Source organism: Nomascus leucogenys, unplaced genomic scaffold, assembly GCF_006542625.1.
Source record: "Nomascus leucogenys isolate Asia unplaced genomic scaffold, Asia_NLE_v1 001266F_44798_qpd_obj, whole genome shotgun sequence".
NCBI classification, from domain to species: Eukaryota; Metazoa; Chordata; class Mammalia; order Primates; family Hylobatidae; genus Nomascus; species Nomascus leucogenys.
This window is the reverse complement of record NW_022095871.1, coordinates 26,203-44,667: the sequence shown is the minus strand read 5'-3', so window position 1 is coordinate 44,667 and position 18,465 is coordinate 26,203. Positions and strand designations below refer to the sequence as shown.

General features: G+C 48.3%; 1 pseudogene; it reads right to left on the bottom strand.

The window, feature by feature from the left end:
- Positions 1-11: 11 nt before the first annotated feature.
- On the bottom strand, positions 12-10,595 carry LOC115833739 (annotated as a pseudogene).
- Positions 10,596-18,465: the final 7,870 nt, after the last annotated feature.

Sequence of the window (18,465 nt, the reverse complement as noted above, 5' to 3'; positions counted from 1 at the left end):
CGCAGTGGTGCATCGACCTGAGGAAGGGGTTGGTGCCTGCAACAGAACAGTGGGCATGAGCCTGAGGCAGCCAGTGCTGTACCCACGCCCTGCACACCCGGCAGTGCTCCGGGAAGTGGCAGCCCCAGGACTGGCTGAAGCACCAGGAGGAGCCCTGCACGCTGCCTGCCTGGCCGTCGGGCTCTCCTCCCAGAGTCTCATCATCAGTGAAGAACTGAATCTGAACGGGATTTGGAGCCCAGGGCTTTGCCTCTGACAACCTTGGGGACCCAGCCCTGGCTCTGCTGTGTGCCAGCTCTGGGCTCAGGAATACTGACCCCTGCCAACATGACTCTCTGGAGCCACATCACCCAGATGGGGCCTTGTGTGCCCAAGCTACTGGTAGGACCTGTCAGCTCCGCTGAGCTCCCTGGTGGCCTCTGAGAAAAGCAGGGTCTGTCTTTGAGCCGTAGTCTTTCTCACCCCTCAGCCACCGAACACAGCCACCCTGGACAGCTGACCTGACACAAGATGAAGGGGCAAAGGGACACAGAAGAAGAGCAGAGACTCCTATTTCTCAGGTGACCATTGGAAAACCCGCTCCTGCCCGCACAGGGGAAGTCAGAAGAAGGGAGGAAGGGGCCTGAGCCGGGGAGGGGCACAGAGGCTGTCCCTGCAGCACTGGAAGCCTGGTTTTCCAGAATGACCGCTGCCTGCCGTGTGTCCCCAGACAGCTCCTCTGGGTCTGCCCACTGTGCAGCCACTGCCGGTCCATCCACAGTGGACTCTGGGTAGGGTAGTCGGTGGGCATATGGTGGCACACTTGGGAGGTCCTTGTCGTTTGCAACACACAAGGCTGCACCTGTGACCCAGACAAGCCCTGGCCTGCCCCGCCTCACAGCCCTGCTCCCGAACAGGACTCTTCACACCCCGGGAGGTTCTGGTCAGGCTTGTGGTAAAGCCTGGATGTCTCTGACTCTCGGACTTCCAGACCTGAAGCCCAGAGTGACCTGCATCGATGGGTGCCCACAGGTCCTGCCTTCCACCTCCCTAGGGCCGCAAGCAAGCAGAGCTGCATCTGTGTTGGGAGGTGAGGGTGTGTGGGCTCTGGGGTGGGGGCAGAGGCAATGGCCAGTCTGTCCTGGGCTGGGTGTATGTGAAGACAGAGCAGACAGCCTGCCGGGACATGAACACAGGATGGGGTCTGGGCACTGTGCCCTCCGGCTTGGACAGCAGAGGCCTGGGGCTGTGGTCGGGGTTGCTCTCCTGCACCAGCCTGGCCCTCCTGGACACTCACCCAGCAGATCACGCAGATGGTGCCACTGTTGCTGCAGCGAGAAGGGTCCAGGTTTATCATGCACTTGTGGTCTAGCCTGGCCACCAAGCCCTGGAGCATGCTGGGGATGCTCTGCCGCTGGTTGTCCTCAAGCCTGTGCTTCCGGGTGCATACCACCAGGGCCTCGAGGAGGCAGCATGGTGACCACATTGGATACACACGGCCCAGGGCTGGCCAGCTGCCCTCTGCGAAGCCCAGCCCAGCTGGAAGTACGTGATGAGTGGGTCGTGGATGGCAGTCATGGCTGGAGTGAATGTGCGGTACAGGGAATGGTTGAAGAGGGTGAGTGGATGTTGGCCAGGACAGCATCCAGGAGCTGCTGGCATAGGTACTGCTGTTTGGTCAGCGGCAGCAGGGGCAGTGGGCTGGAGGTAGGATGGGCACGGTCAGAAGCCCAGGACCTGAGAGTTCTCCATTTATGGGGCCTTCCCACCCCAGGCCAGTCTCCACTCACAGCCAGATTCCCAAGGCCTCTCTCAGAGCCTCCACCCTCGTGCAGACAATGTTGGCTGATCCTGGGTATAACCCCCCACTCCCACAGCCTTGTCCTCCCCAGAGTCCCTGCCCCCTGTGACCCATGGGGCCGCAGACAGAGGGTGACTTCTCCCATGTTCCCACCCAGCACAGCGAACCTGGCCTGGAAGAGGCCTGGTGGGCAGGGTCTCAGGTCAGGCCCAGCCCCCACCCAGCCTGACCGTGAAGGCCCCTCCAGTGGTGCTCCCAGGAGCTCTTGGGGGAGCCCCGGTTCCCCCAGGGGTCCCCAGCATCCCACTCACCACCGCCATGTCATTCTTGAGTTTCTCCAGGGTGATGTCACACTTTGGCAAGGCCTTCAGGGGACCTGCAGAGATAGTGGACTTGGGTTGAGCTCTGTGCTGGAGGGCTGGGAGACATGGCAGGTCTCAGGCCCGGATCTGGGATCCCAACCACTGCCACTGGGCCTCGGCCCTCAGAAACCTCTGCAGGAGCTCCCTTCAGCTGACCAGCTGTTCCCAGACCCAGAGTCTAGGCAGGCGGCCCTCACCCCCAGGAGCTGCCCATCCCTGTTGGCAGTGAGGCAATGGGTCAAGAGAAGGGACCATGGCCAGGCCCCTGACCAGGCTGGGAAGGCCTCAGTTGCACCTAGGCTAGTCCCTGTCTTGCTCAGTCCTATAATCCTAACGAAGAATCAACTCAAGAAGGCCTGGAAGACCACGCAATAGTGACTGGCATTCTATCCGGACAAGCAGAACAGAGAGACACTTCTAGATGGGGTGGGGGGACAGCCTGAGTTTAGGTGAGAGGGAGGTATAGGCCAACGCCCATGCAGTTCTGAGGTGCTGCCCGAGCTCACAGCAGCCCATGGCCGGTGGCCCTGCCTTCCACCTGCTTCTCACCAGCACCGTCTTGTTTCATTTTCATGACAGCACACGTGGGCTGCAAATGGGGTAACTGAGATGCAGTCGCCTGCCCATGGTCACCGGGAAGTCAGGGGCAGAGCTCCAGGTCATGCTCAGGCCCATCACGGCCAGCTGATGGTCAGGCCATTGCAAGCTGGGCCCCCAACTACTGGCTGGATGAGACCTGGCTGTGATGGGCCAGCATGAGGGCCACAGCAGTGGTCAGGAGTAGGGCAAAGGCTGGGCACTGGCCAAGATGAAGCCTGGGCTCAAAGCCCCAGCACACACAAGAGTGGAGTCTTGGAGGCCTCTGTCCAGGGCCCAAAGAGCTGCCTGGGGCCTTTGCTAAACCCATATCATCACCAAATGCCCATCCATGGCTGGGCGACCCACGCCCTTGTGGACCCTACGTTGGCTGTGGGCAAAACTCACTGCTTGGAGGTCTGTCACAATGTCCAGAAGGCTCTTCATCTTGCTCAGGCCCTTTTTTCTGTCTGGGACAGCAGAGGGGACCCTAAGACATGAGCCCGGTGGCATCCCCAGGGCACTGGCCCCCACCCTGGCCGCAGCCCACCTTCGTTCTTCTCGATCTTGTTGACCACACGGTGCAGGGGCTTGATGTGCTTGGACAGCTGCTTGAGCGTGTCCCGGTACAGCTGCTCCTCGCCCGGCTGGAGCCAGCTGGACTCATGACAGAGCTGGGGTCACTGCAGGGCTATGGGCGGGTGAGGCCACAGCCCTAGACCCTCAGGTGGGGAGCTTGGGCTCTGAGGGCCCCAGAGCTCGCACGAATGGTACGACCTGAGGCCTTGTAAAGGTGAGGGGTGACCTAGCACCTCAACCCGCCAGGCTGTGTACAGCTCACACGATGGAGCTGTGGGTCCCATGCCTGGCTTACCAGGTGTGTGTAAAGGCCTAGGGGAGGGGACATTGGAGTTCTGTGGGGTTTGTGCTGCTTCTGGGTGCTGGGAAGGCTGTGGTGTGGGGCTGGGCAGGAAGCTATGGGGGACAGGGCAGGGCTGGAGTTGCAGCCAAGCGGGAGAAACATGGGAGCTGGGCCCAAGCAAGGCAGCCACCAAACTCACTCTGCAACAAACTACAGTGGTGACCACTCTCCATCCTCCTTCCCATGCCAGCCGGGCAGGGACCTCACCCGAAACAAGGGGTGGGAAAACTGGCAAGACGAGCACCAGAGCACAGGCTCACCATGGGCCAAGAGCACACACAGCTGGTGTCCTGCTTCTGGAAGGTGGTGGGATGGCAGCGAGACTGCAGGGCGGACACTTCTTTCAGCTAGAAGCCTTACGAGCATACCAGCTGGGTTTGCACCAGCTGAAAACACCGGCTGTTCCACGGCTGCTCACTTTCCAAATACCAAGAAATGGAAAGAAAAGGGAAGTTCGGCCGGGCACAGTGGCTCATGCTTGTAATCCCAGCACTTTGGGAGGCTGAGGCAGGTGGATCAGTTGAGGTCAGGAGTTAAAGACTAGCCTGGCCTGTTTCTACTAACAAAACAAAAGAAAAATTAGCTGAGCATAGTGGCGCGTGCCTGTAGTCCCAGCTACTTGGAAGGTTAAGGCAGGAGAATCGTTTGAGCCTGGGAGGTGGAGGTTGCTGTGAGCCGAGATCGCACCGTGATCTCTTTTCTTTCTCCACCGTCTTTCTTTTCTGCCCACTGTCTTTTTGCAAAACCTTGTCTTCCTCCCGCTGGCTACCCTTTTCCCTTCCCCTACTTGTTACCCTCTTTTCCCCCTCCATCTACCCAAAAACTTTTTTTCCCACCATCTTTTCCCCACTGTCTTTTTGCAACGCCTTCTCCTGCTCGCTATTCTCTTTTCCCTTTGTCACTAACCACCCTCTTTACCTCCCTCCATCTATCCCAAAACTATTTTCCTCCTCCTACCGCTGATGCCGCACTGCTTTCTCCGTCGCCATCACCACCAACTGCAGCGAGGCGAACCACGCTGCCGCGGCTCCAGCCTCCAGCGTACGGCCTGTGATTACCCCCCAGTCCTCTAATCTGGGCACTGAGCAGCTCTACAGGAAGATACGGGAACCTGGAAGGACCTGCCTTCCCTTCAGGATCATTCATATACTGAGGTTATATATATATGAGGGTTCCTGGACTGCATGTTCTGATTGGATGAGAAAAACCCTCCAGGGTTACTCGGATTGGACTTTATTATCATGTTCTGATTGGATGAGAGCAAGTCTTAAGCTGACCAATCACAGCATGAAAATAAAGTCCAATCAGAGTAGGCCTAGAGGTTTTTCTCTCATCCAATCAGAACATGTAGTCCAGGAACGCATGTGCGTAACCTCCATATATAAAGCACGGTGAGAGCGGCTTCAGGTCATTTCGGGGGCTTCAGTGGCGGTGTTGGGTTCTGTGGTTAGAGGACTAGGAGAGGGGCCGCCGTCTGGTGCCGGCTAGAGCTTGGGTGCTGGGTCCGTCTGGTTGGCGGTGGCGACGGAGCGGTAGGAGGGCGGCTGGCAGCGGGAGCTTCTCCTGCCAGGCAGGAGGAAGAGTAGAAGGGAGAGGCACCCACGCATGCTGGAGGCTGGAGCCTGCGCCATGGCGGCTCACCTCGCTGTGATTGGTGGTGAAGTCGGACGCTGCACCTCGGCCAGAGTGGTAGAGATGTCGTTGGGTGAGTGAGTTTTGGGTGTCATTTTGGGGCTCACTGCCCTAGGCTGCACTGCCTGTGGCAGGCGGCTGGTTGGGGGTGCACTCTGGGGTTGTATTGCTGGCGGTGGGCAGGTTGGCTGGTTATCGGGGCTACATTGCCCACGGTGGTAGGGGGAGGCAGGTTGTGTGCACTAACGTCCACTGCTGTTGGTGGGTGACGGGTTAGGGGTGCTATTTTCTGCTCCACTGTCTGCGGCAGGGGGTGGGTTGGGTGGTTATCTGGAGCTACAAGGCTGGCAGTGGGCGGTGGTTTAGGGGTGTTAGAGTGCTGCACTGACCTCACTTGGGGTGCACTATCAGGAGTTGCACTGCCTGTGGCGGGGTGGTGGGGGCGGCAGGTTTGGGGCGCTGTCTAGTGCAGCAACACCCATGGCTGGGTCAGGCTGTGGGCACTGCAATGTGCTACACTGCCTGTGGGGGGGGGTGGCTTGAGAGGGGTACTGGGGTTATACTGCGTGCAACTGGCACAGGATGTGTTAGGCGTGCTAACCGGGGGCTACACTGCTGGTGGCAAGGAGGTTAGGGGTGCTGTCAGGGGCTACGCTGCATGGCATTGATGGGCTGCAGAGGTGGCAGCAACAGCAATCGTGGTGCCGCCTCCTTTCTCCTTCCAGTGACCATTCTTCTTTTCCCAGATTCCAGACTCTAGAGGGTGATCTCCTCCTGCTCATGCAATTGTGAGCATGGCAGGGCCCCCACACGCACTGTGGTTCTGTGGCCCGTGCCTCACGCTGTGTGTTTCGGAGACCACCTGGGACTGCTGGGCAGGGAGGGATTGGTGGGCATCATGGGGCACTGTGGGGCCAGGGCACTGTGGGTGGAGGCGTCAGGAACAGGAACCAGCACTTGGGTGGGGAGGGCTGGCTGGGTCTGAGTTTCTCCTACTCCTGCTGTTGGAGGAGTGCAGCCCGGGTGGGCCCAGCAGTTTCTGGCCAGCTGCACCTGGATGGGAGCGGTTTCGGCGAAGGCCCTCACACCCACTCCAGGCCCCAGTTCCTGGCCAGCTTTTGCCAGAAGGAGAGGCTGGACTTTGGAGGGTGGGTGTGAGTGCCTTCGCTGAAACTGGTCCTTGCCACCCAGTGGCCAGCGTGACAAGGTGAGGCTCTAACACTACCACTCCCTGCATCCCATTCTAGGCTTTTCTGGCTTTGCCCTCCCAGCTGCTCCAAGCCAGGCTGGAAGAGTCACCTGTGGTAAACTGGAGCCTGCATATGGTGTGGCTCTGCAGCTGATCTCATGAGATTGATGGCAGTGACAGAGACTGCAGCTCGACTGGAGTGGTAGGAGGGTGCCCGCGGGGGCAAGGTGGTAGGAACCTTGTAGGGTGGGCTGCTGCATTGAGGGCGGCAGCGTTGTATTGGCATCGGTGCTAGTGGTGGTAGCAGCAGCAAGTCTGTGGGTTGGGAAGGGGGGTAGGAGCATTGCAAGGCCCAGCCCGACCTGGGGGTGGGGAGGAACCTGCGGGTACTGTACTGGGCCTCGGTGGCAGTGGTGGAGGCGCACCTAGGGAAAGGAGGAGTCCTCCCCCTTCTCCTGCAATCTCTGGAGGGTGCCCTCCTCCTGCTGGTGACCGAGCCAGGTGTGAGGGGCAGAATTGTCTCATTCTTAACAAAACTTAAGGGGTGATTATTTGTGTATCTTTTTTGTTCCTTTTTTGTTGTGGTAGTCTCGGACTTTTTCAAATTTCATGAATTGGGGAAGGGGATAAAAGGTATCGTGATAGGCCTTCTAATTCCCACACCTGCTCTTTTTTCTAGTCTGTATTGCCTTCTTCTTCTTGTTTCTCTTCATTTTCTTTTGATGCTGCTTCTATTTCGTGTTTCTATTGTGGTTTATTTTTCTCTTTTTGTTTTTTTATGCCAAGCAATGGCCTTAACAAACAACAAACCGAAACTGAGTTAAAAAGAAACTGCTTGTTTCTGTGTTGTATTTTTAAAATAACTGGTCTCTTACTATGTTTTAGAGGTGAGGAAAAAAATCAGTTGTATTAGTTACTTGAATAGGTATGCTTTCTGATCGTGTTAACCCCTTATGCCTATGTTCCGTTATTAGAATGCTGAGCATGAGGAGTTTACTTAAATCTTACTGCTCAGGGTCCCATCGACAAGGTCTGATTTTTCACTCATGCAAAAATTCAAAAAATTGCATCCTCTGGCATTAAGTGGGCTAATGGTTGTAAGTAGTTACTCAGGAATCAAAAATGAAGCACCACATAAAATACTGGTAGCAAACAGCCATTTCATCTCACATTTGTCTGGAGCTATGCAAGAGTCATGGGGTAATAAGTTCCAATTTATGAGATTATTAAGTGAACTGTATTCTCTTCATTTCATTGTCTCTCACCATTTTCTTTTTTTTCTTTCTTTCCCTTTTTTTTTTTTTTTTTTTTTTTGAGACGGAGTTTCACTCTTGTTGCCCAGGCTGGAGTGCAATGGGGTGATCTCAGCTCACAGCAACCTCTGTCTCCCTGGGTTCAAGTGATTCTCCTGCTAGTCTCCCGAGTAGCTGGGATTACAGGCATGTGCACATGCCCAGCTAATTTGTATTTTTGGTAGAGACGGGGGTTTCTCCATGTTGTTCAGGCTGGTCTTGAACTCCTGACCTCAGGTGATCCACTTGCCTCAGCCTCCCAAAGTGCTGGGATTACAGGTGTGAAGCCACCACCCGGCTCGTGCCCATTTTCAAGAGTATTGTCACCTGCATGAGCAAACCTTGGTTCATCACCACCTCTTTGCAAGAGAAAAAGAAGGGGGGAGAATCTCGTGTAACTTTTTTTTTTTTTTTGAGAATGAAGTCTAGCTCTTGTCCCCGGTTGGAGTATGATGGCGTGATCTTTGGCTCACTGCAACCCACCTCCTGGGTTCAAGCAATTCTCCTGCCTTGGCCCCTGAGTACTGGGATTACAGGTACCTTCACACTCCCGCTTTTTTGTATTTTTAGTAGAGACGGGTTTCACATGTTGTCAGGCCTGGTCTAGAAACCTGACTTAGGTGATCCACCCTCCTTGGGGAACAGATGGTGTTTTGATTATATGAGTAAGTTCTTTAGAGGTGATTCATGAGATTTTGGTAACCAACACCTGTGCATATACACTCCATTTGTAGTCTTTTTATTCCTCACCCCCACCTTTTACTCCAAGTCCCCAAAGTCCGTTGTAGTATCCTAAATGCCCTTGCATCTCATAGCTTAGCTCTTCTTACTAGCGAGAGCATACGATGTGTGCTTTTCCATTCTTACGTTACTTCACTTAGAATGATAGTCTCTGATCGGCTGGGAGCGGTGGCTCAACGCCTGTAATCCCAGCAGTTTGGGAGGCTGAGTCAGGTGGCTCACAAGGTCAGGAGATCAAGACCATCCTGGCTAACATGGTGAAACCCTGTCTGTACTAAAATACGAAAAAATTAGCTGGGCATGGTGGCGGGCTCCTGTAGTCCCAGCTACTTGGGAGCTGAGGCAGGAGAATGGCATGAACCTGAGAGGCAGAGGTTGCAGTGAGCTGAGATCATGCACTGCACTCCAGCCTGGGCGACAAAGCGAGACTCCGTCTCAAGGAAGAAAAAAAGAATAATAATAGTCTCTGATCCCATCCAGGTTGCTGTGATCCTGTTATTTTTTTCCCTTTTTATGGCTGAATAGTATTCCATGATGTATATCACAATTTCTTAATCTGCTCATTGATGAGCATTTGGGCTGGTTACATACTTTTGCTATTGTGAATGTGCTGTTACAAACTTGCGTGTGCTGGCATCTTTTTTATATAATGATTCTTTTCTTCTCTGAGTAGATACCCAGTAATGGAATTGCTGGATTAAATGGTAGTTCTACTTTTAGTTCTTTAAGAAATCTCCACACTGTTTACTATAGTGGTTGTACTAGTTTACATTCCCACTAGCAGTATAACAGTGTTCCCTTTTCACCAAATACCCACCAGTATTTTTATTTTTTGATGTTTGATTGTGGCCATTCTTGCTGGAGTAGGCTGGCATGGCATTGTGGGTTTTTTTTTTTTTTTTTGAGATGGAGTCTGCTCTGTCGCCAAGCTGGAGTGCCGTGGTGTAACCTTGGCTCACTGCAACTTCCGCTTCCTGGGTTCAAGGGATTCTCCTGCCTCAGCCTCCTAAGTAGCTGGGACTACAGGTGCCCGCCACCACTCCTGGCTAATTTTTGTATTTTTAGGACAGACGGGGTTTCACCATGTTGGCCAGGGTGATCTCCATCTGTTGACCTTGTGATCCACCCCTTCAGCCTCCCAAACTGCTGGGATTTCAGGTGTGAGCCACCACTCCTGGCCTGACATTGTGGTTTTGATTTGTATTTCCCTGATTATTAGTGATGATGAGCATTTTTTTCATGTTTGTTGGCCATTTTTTATATCTCCTTTTGAGAATTGTTATTCAAGTCCTTAGCCCATTGTTTGAAGGGATTGTTTTTTTTTCCTGTTAATTTGAGTACCTTGTAGATTCTGGATATTAGTCCTTTCTCAGATGTATAGATTGTGAAGATTTTCTCCATTCCGTGGGTTGTCTGTTTATTCTGCTAATTGTTCTTTTGCTGTGCAGAAACTTTTTGGCTTAATAAGTCTCACCTGTCTATCTTCATATTGTTGTTGCACTTTGCTTTTGGGTTCTTGGTCATGAAGTCTCTGCCTAAGCCAATGGGGTTTTCCAGTGTTACCTTCTAGAATTCTTACGGTTTCAGGTCTCAGATTTAAGTTGACTTTTGTTTAAGGTAGGAGATGGGGATCCAGTTTCATTTCTTGGGATGTGGCTTGCCAATTATCCAAGCAGCATATATTGAGTAGGGCGTCCTTTCCCCACTTTTGTTTTTGTTTGCTTTGTCAAAGACCAGTTGGCTGTAAGTATTTGGATTTACTTCTGTGTTCTCTATTCTATTCCATGGTCTATGTGTTTATTTTTATACCAGTATCATGCTGTTTGCTGACGATGGCCTTGTAGTATAGATTGAAGTCAGGTAATGTAATGTGTCCAAATTTGTTCTTTCTCCTTAGTCTTGTTTTGGCTGTGCGGCTCTTTTTTGATTCCATATGAATTTTAGAATTATCAGGAGTCACCGGGCGCTGCGGCAGCTTCGGGGTAACTTGAGGGCGCATCCTGGGGAAGAAACACCTCCTGTCCATGGCACTGGCTGCTGAGGACAGCGCTTTGGTGTGGCTTCTCCATGGCCCAGCTTCTTTGGAGCGTTTTTCTTTCATGGTGAGTACAGAAACTTCGTTTTCTGGAATGTTCTGTGTATTTCTGCTAGATTCTCACTCCTTGTTTCTCTCTTGATATCTTACCATTAATTTTACAGTAGTACTCATTCCCTGAGGGCTTTTGAGGTTGGACCGTGTAGGAGGCTTAGGGCTGTTTCTGAGGGAGACTCCCCTGTAGACAGACAGAGAGGAAAGCTCTGGCTGTGGGAGGAAGGGAAGCCCAGCCCAGGTGGGGTGTAGGGGCCAGGCCCCTGTTTGGCTGCCTTGCTTTCAAAAAGCCTCAGATGGAAAGGATCCAACTTAACCTCCAGGGTTTGCTGATTTTTTAAATTGTTTTTTTTTTTTTGGAGATACAGTCTTGCCCTGTTGCCCAGGCTGGAGTGCAGTGGTGGATCTCAGCTCATTGCAACCTCCATTTTCTGGGCTCAAGGGATTCTCCAGCCTCAGCCCCAACAGTATCTGGGCTGTGCCACCATGCCCAGCTATCTTTTTTTTTTTGTATTTTTGGTAGCGCAGGGTTTCGCCATGTTGCTTGGGCTTGTCTCAAACTTCTGAGCTCATAGCAATTCTTGTGCCTCAACTTCCCAAAGTGCTGGGATTACAGGCATTAACTACTGCTCCCGGTCTGGTGAATTTTAAGTCTGTGTCTCTGCCGTCGGGACATAGGGGTTGCATTTCTCCACTCCCTGCAGTGCTTGCCTAACTCTGTTCCTCTAGTCATGGCACCTGACCGGGGGAAGGGACCCTTTGTGTGGTTTACTGTCCTGTGCAGAAATGTCTATTCAGAGTCCTGCTCAGTTTTGGGTGGATCATTGGTTTTTTGGTTGCTACTTAGTACTGGTAATGTGTTGCATATTTGCTATAACAACCCCTTAGTTAATGTTATTAATGTGATTCCTCAAAACGTTCTCCCAGCCTTTCTTTTTGGGTTCATTGCTGCCTTTTCCTTGGAAAAACTTTTCACTTTGATATAGCCATGCGTGTTTTTTTATGGCCAGGCATGATGGCTCATGCCTGTAATCCAAGCACTCTGCAAGGCCAAGGTGGGCAGATCACTTGAGCCAAAGAGACCAGCCTAGGCAACATGGCAAAACTTCATCTCTACAAAAAATACAAAAAAATTAGCCAAGCATGGTGGTGTGTGCCTGTAAGCTATTCAGGAGGCAGAGGTGGGAGGATCACTTGTGCTGGAGAGGTCAAGACTGCAGTGAGCCATGATCATGCCACTGCACTCCAGCCCGAGTGACAGAGTCCATATAGTTATCACTTCTATGTTTCCCTCAAATTTTCCAACTTTTTTTTTGAGAGAGTCTCATTCTCTCACCCAGGCTGCAGCACAGCGGCGTATCAGGGATTGTGAGTCCTACAACTTAGTTTCTATTTCTCAGGATTCCTTAGACATTCAGGGCCATTTGTGGTTCCATGTGAGATCATCAGCATTGTGTATTCACATTTCTTAAATTTCTGTGCATCATAAAGTATATAATTAGAGAGTCTGCTGGGACTGTTGTTCCTCTGGGACGTTTCTATTCATGTATATTTTTAGTAATGATCAAATCAGGGTACTTGGCATATCTGTTCTCTCATACAGGTATTATTATTCTTCTGTGAAAACATTGGAATTGCTCCCTGTAGCTTTTTTGAAAAATACAGTATTAACCAGAATCACCGAGCTGTGGTATAGAGCACAAGAATGTATCTGTCCCAACTAACTGCAACTTTATTTCCACAACCAATCCTCCCATTCCCTCCTTCCCCTCTCCTCAGAAAACCAATACTTATCGAAGGCAAAGCTTTATGGATTCCATATAAGTGAGATGAATCTGTGCTTGTTTTTCTATGTCTGGTTTATTTTATTTAACATATTTTCCAGGTTCATCCATGTGGCTCCAAATGAAAATTACATTACTTTGTTATGGATGAAGAGTATTGCGTTGTGGAGATACACTGCAGTTTCCTCATCCCCTCATCTGGGTGGACAGGTAGGTTGATTCCATATCTTCTATATTGTGAATACTGTCATGAAACATGGGAAGGCAGGTAACTCCTTAAGGTACCGGTTTCCTTTGCTTTAAATGGCAGTGTGAGGAACATCCCAACTTTTTCACAGTGTATTCGCTAATTCACATTGGCATCAATAGCGTATAAGAGTTTCCCTTTCTGTAAGTCTACACTGGCTGCTACCTTCCAAAAATGTTAATTGCTGTTTTGGGTAATATTCATTCTCAGTGGAGTTTGATGGTATCTGATATTGGAGTGTGATTCTGACTTACATGTTTGGAGTGATTAGTGATGTGGAGAATCTTTTTTTTTCACCTATGAATCAGTTTCATGTCCTTTGCGGAAGCGATTGTGCAGGTCCTTTGGATATTTTTAGCTTGTGTATTTTTTTAATCTTTCCCCCACTTAGTAGCTTTAGTGCTTGAATATGTTAGATAACAACCCCTTCCAAAATTACGATTTTCCACAATTTTAACCCAGTCATCCTTTCCGCCAAGGTAAGATGCTTTCTTTTTGGGTTCATTGTTTTCTCCCCCATGCAGAAGCTCTAAAGTGTTGGTCTCACAGTTTTTTATTTGCTTTTGTCAGCAGGGATTTCAGTGTCCAATCAGAGAGAGAAAAAAGGGATCACAAAGTCATTGTATGGTGTATAGGTATTTTGCTTGTAAGCGAGACCATGTGTGTTTGGTTTTCTGTTAGATTGTGTTAGTTTGCTTAGCATAGTGACCTTCAGGTCCATCCTTGTTGCTGCCAAGGGCATGAATTTTTTTTAAGCTATGTAGGATGTTGTGGTATCCATGTACAGCAGTTTTAAAACATGTAATCAACTGTTAAGAGGGGACATAGGTCAATGTTATTTTATATTTCCATGTGAACAGCACTTCCAAGAACATACCCATGCCTGTGTCATTTTGAAAGGAGGATTTATGATTTATTTTCCTTTGTGTAGATACCCAGTTAGGCGATTGCTCGTTTGGATGGTAGTAGTTAAATTCTTTGAGGAACCTCCAAACCACTTCTCATAGTGTGAGAACGTTTTTATTCCCACCAAGAGTGTAGCAGTGTTTGCTTTCCTCCACTGCCTTGCCAGCATGTGAATGCTTGGACTCAGGACAAATGGCCATCTGACCGGTGTGAGATGGTATCTCAGTGTGCGTGAGAGTTGCATTTCTCTGATGATGAGTAACGTTGAGGTGTGTGTTCATGTTCTCTACCCATTGTTTGAATGGTTTGTTTTTCTGCCTCTTGATTTTTTTAAGGTCATGTTAGAGTCTGGCTATCAGACCTTGGTGAGAAGCATAGTTTGGGAACATTGTCTCCCATCCTGTAACCTGTGTGTTTACTGTGCCGGTGATTTATTTCGCTATCTGGCAGTATTATTGTTTCTTAGGCCTAGCTTGTCCTCTTGGTTTTTCTTGCTGTTGCTTTTTGTTTAAATGCTTTTCCAAAGCCCGTATTGAGAAAGATACGTCCTAGGTTTCCTTGTAGGGCATTCATAGTTTGAGGTCTTCTGCTGAAATCTCCCATTCATCTTGGGTTAGTTTTTGCATCTAATGAGAGTTAAGGCTCCAGTGTTGTTCATCTGCATGTGGCTAGCCACCTAGCCCAGGGCCCTTCATTGCATAGGGAGCCTTTTGTCCATCTGACCTTTGGTGTTTCGGCATGCTTTGGAGTTTCAGGGCGTTTTGTGGTCCCACGGGAATTTTAGCATTGTTGCTTTATGTTGTTTTTAAGAAACAAAATTAGCCCTGTCCTAAAGATGTACAACTAGACGGTAGAGTGGGACATTTGGTTCCATGCATGCATCATATAGGGATGAAATCAGGGTATTTAGCGTCATTTTTTGCCTTGTAGAGTTTTCATGTCTTTGAGTGAGGAGAGCGAGAACCCTCCTTTCTGGCTGTCTTGAAAACTACACTTTGGTAAAGTTTTCGCTAATCATCCTGCTGAGGAATAGAACAGCAGGTTTCATTCCTCTTACGCAACGTGTCACTTGGTACCTGTTTCCTATGCCCACCCATGCCCAGCCTTCTGTTCCAACCCTGGCAAGCACGATGGTGCTTTGTAGGTCTGTGTGAGATAAAGTTTCCTAGATTCCTCATGAGTGAGATGATGCGAGGTTTGTCTTTCTCTGCCTAGTGTGTTTCATTTAACATAATGTTCTCCAGGTTCCACAGTGTTGCCACGGATGACCTGATTTCAGTACCCGTGTCTGGCTGAAGGGTATCTGGTTGTGACTGGATACTGCAGTTTCTGGATCTCATCCTCTGTGGGTGGACAGGTAGGTTGATTCCTTATCTTGGCTATTGCGACTGGATCCACAGTCAGCGTGGGAAGGCAGCTGTGTCTTCTGTGTACTGATTTCATATGATTCCAGTAGCAGCACAGCTCAGTGAAATGGTAGTTGTAATTTTAGTTGTCTGAGGAACCTCCAGGTGGCCTCTGTAGTGTGCATACTAATTTACCTGTTAACAGATGTGGATGAGAAAGCTCACTTCCCTGGAAATTCAGAGCAGCTTCTTTTAAGATACACGAAGGTCTTTGTAATACTCATTCCACCAAGAGAAACACAGTATCTGAGTCTTGTTCTGATTTTCATTTTTGCCATGATTAGTGATGTTAACCAGGTGTTAACAAGCATGCTTGTTTTCAGTTTTATGTGTTCTTTGCAGAAAAGCCTCTTTGGTTTCTTTATCCAGTTTTGGTTTGGTAATTAATTTCTGTTCTCTGGTGTTTTTTGCTAGTTAGTAATGTTAGTTACTTACACGTTTTCCAAAAAATGCCTCATCAGCTGTGTTTTTCTCCAAACGCTTTTTATCATCCTTTGTATGTTTCTTTCTTTTCATTCATTCGTATTTTTCATTCTTTCTTGCCCACAAGCCATGTAGTCTGATGCAGTTTCAGGTGTGTGCAGTGTTCTGGTTTTCCTTTACGTTGGTGACTGATGAAGTTAAAGAAATTCACTAGCTTATCAATCTGTTGCCAGTGAGTTTTGGTTGTTGCTTGTTTGTATTCTTTTTTGTCTTCATTTTTTTGTTTTATTTTTGCAAACCATGAGCATAGATCCAAGTTGACCCTGGTATCTGCACACTATATGCTTTCTTCTTAGAGAGTGACTTTATCAAGTTATGGGTATAGGTCTTTCATTCATGTTTAATGAATTGTTGCGAATTTCGCACAATAAGGACCCTGTGTTATTTTGCCTAGGGATATCCAGTTCCCCCAACACTGTATTGGACAGACTCTCCCTTCCCAGGGTGACTTGTGGTTCTTTCCAAACATGTGCTTTCTGTTGTGTTGTGAAAGGAAAATATCTTGGTCCCCTAAAATCACTAAGGAAAACTCAGGCTGGGAACTGCTTAGGGCCAACCTGCCTCCCATTCTATTCAAAGTCAGCCCTCTGCTCACTGAGATAGATGCATATCTGATTGCCTCCTTTGGAGAAGCTAACCAAAAACTCTAAATAATGTAATTATTTGTGTATCACTTATCCGTGACCTTGAAGCTCCCTCCCTGCTTCCAGCCTTCCTGCCTTTGCTTAAAGTTGTTCCACCTTTCCAGAACGAACCTATGTACTTCTTAACATGTATTGATTGTTGTCTTATGTCTCCATACAATGTATAAAACAAAGCTGTGCCCTGACCACCTTGGGCACATGTTTTCATGACTTTCTGAGGCTTTGTCATGAGTGTGTCCTCAACCTTGGCAAAATAAACTTTCTAAATTAACTGAGACCTGTTTCAGATTTTCTGGGTTCACCTTTTGGTAACCACAGGGGGATTCTGAGTGGAGATGCCCTGACCTTTCGCAAATCTCCTGTCAGTGCTTGGGACCAGTGTGAGCCCACTTTATGACCCAAACCAATAGGACAATTTGCTGAGGTCTGAGAGCACCCCCCTCCAGAGAATCCTCATCTCCAAAACTTTGGTCAAGATCTAGAGTTTTACTTGCGTCCAACAAGACAAGTTTTCATACCTCTATGATGTTGGCAGGCAGGTACTTTATGGAGTTTGAGCTCACTTTTTCTAATAGGCAAATTTGTTTTGTTTGTTTGTTTCTGCTTCTAGGATAGTAGAGAGCAGTTTACAGCCTGAGACCCATCACTAGGTAAGAAACCAGTTTTGGATTCTGTCTTGCAAATTCCTTTTCAAGAATAAAGTTAACATTTAACAACCAGCCGGTGTTAGGTGCTCAGAAATCATATGATTTGTGTGACCATTGTTAGTTTAGCAGCATTTTGTCCTCGCTGAAATATGGTAATAAGATTAAGAGTTTTGTTTAAAGGAGCACAATTGTGTAAAAGTCAGCTTAATTAAAAGGGTAACATCCAGATGTGTGTGCATGTGTGTGTGTTTGTATTTGGAAGACCTTCATGGTTTTGGTTTTTTTGTTTTTTGACTCTCCTAAGACCTTGTCTTTTTGTTGTTGTTGAGCAAATGTGTTTTTTTTTTTTTCTTTTTTTTCTCAGTTGAGAAAATACTATCTGTTTTCACCTGATTTTTCTTGACTAAAGTAGTTATTGCAACAGAGGCTACTCTTGGGTTTTTAAGGAAGAGTGTAGTTTAATTTTATGTTTAATTTGGCTCAAAGAAAAATATTAGTGTCTCCCTCTAGCAGCACCAGACTCTTTCTGTGCTTTATGAAGTAAATTTTGCTATTTGATTTTCACTGAGTTGTTTCCCTTAACGTTCAATTTAAGGCTGTTTAGTTGACAGCTGCCTAGGGTTGTGAAACAAGTTATCAAGAATCTGAAAGTCTAAGACAGAAAAAAAGGGGAGGTCTTTAAATCTGTAGAATGTACTGTGACAGCCCAATGCGTTCACCTTGCCCTCTGCCTAGAGAGAACCGATTTATCAAGATAGAGGAATTGCAGTGGAGAAGGAGTAACTCACGCAGAGCTGGCTGTGTGACAGACCAAAGTTTATTACTCAAATCGGTCTCCCCAAGCATTCGGGGATATCAGAGTTTTTAAAGATCTTTGGTGGGTAGGGGCTTGGGAAGTGGGGAGTGCTGATTAGTAGTCAGGTTGGAGATGGAATCATAGGGGGTCGAAATGAGGTTTTCTTGCTGTCTTCTATTCATGGGTATGACGGCACAACTGGTTGGGCCAGATTACCGGCCTGGGCAGGGTCTGCAACACATGTCAAGCCCTGATCTTAGGTTTTCCAGGAGTGATGTGATGTCACATGTCAAGCCCTGATCTTAGGTTTTCCAGGAGTGATGTGATGTCACATGTCAAGCCCTGATCTTAGGTTTTCCAGGAGTGATGTGATGTTACCTGCAGGAGCAGTTTGGGGAGGTTCAGACTTTCGGAGCCGGCGACTGCATGACCTCTAAACTGTACATTCTAATCTTGTAGCTAATATGTTAGTCCTGCAAAGGCAGACTGCTCCCCAGGCAAGAAGGGATTCTTTTCAGAAAACGGCTGTTATCAATCTGCTTTCAGAGTCAAACCATGAACTAAATTCCTTCTCAAAGTTAGTTGAGCTTACACCAAGGAAAGAGCAAGGACAGCTTAAGGGTTAGAAGCAAGATAGTTGGTTAAGTCTGATTTCTTTCAGTGTCATAATGTCCTTAGTTACAGTTTTGCAAAGGTGGTTTCAGTACTTCCATAGATATGCCTGATAGATTTTTAGATGTATTTATGTATTGTGTGCAGAATGTTAAACTACTAAAAATATATAAAAGCTCTAATTAATTGGCTTAAAGAAAAAAGCACTTAAGTTAGATACTAAGAAAGACTTGTCAAATGCTTTTTCAACTTTATGTAACTTAAGCAAAATCTTTAATAAGCTAGCTTTAAAATTATTGGTAAAATAACATTAGAAATATCTTAAAAATTGGCAGCATACATTTTTGTTTACCTTTA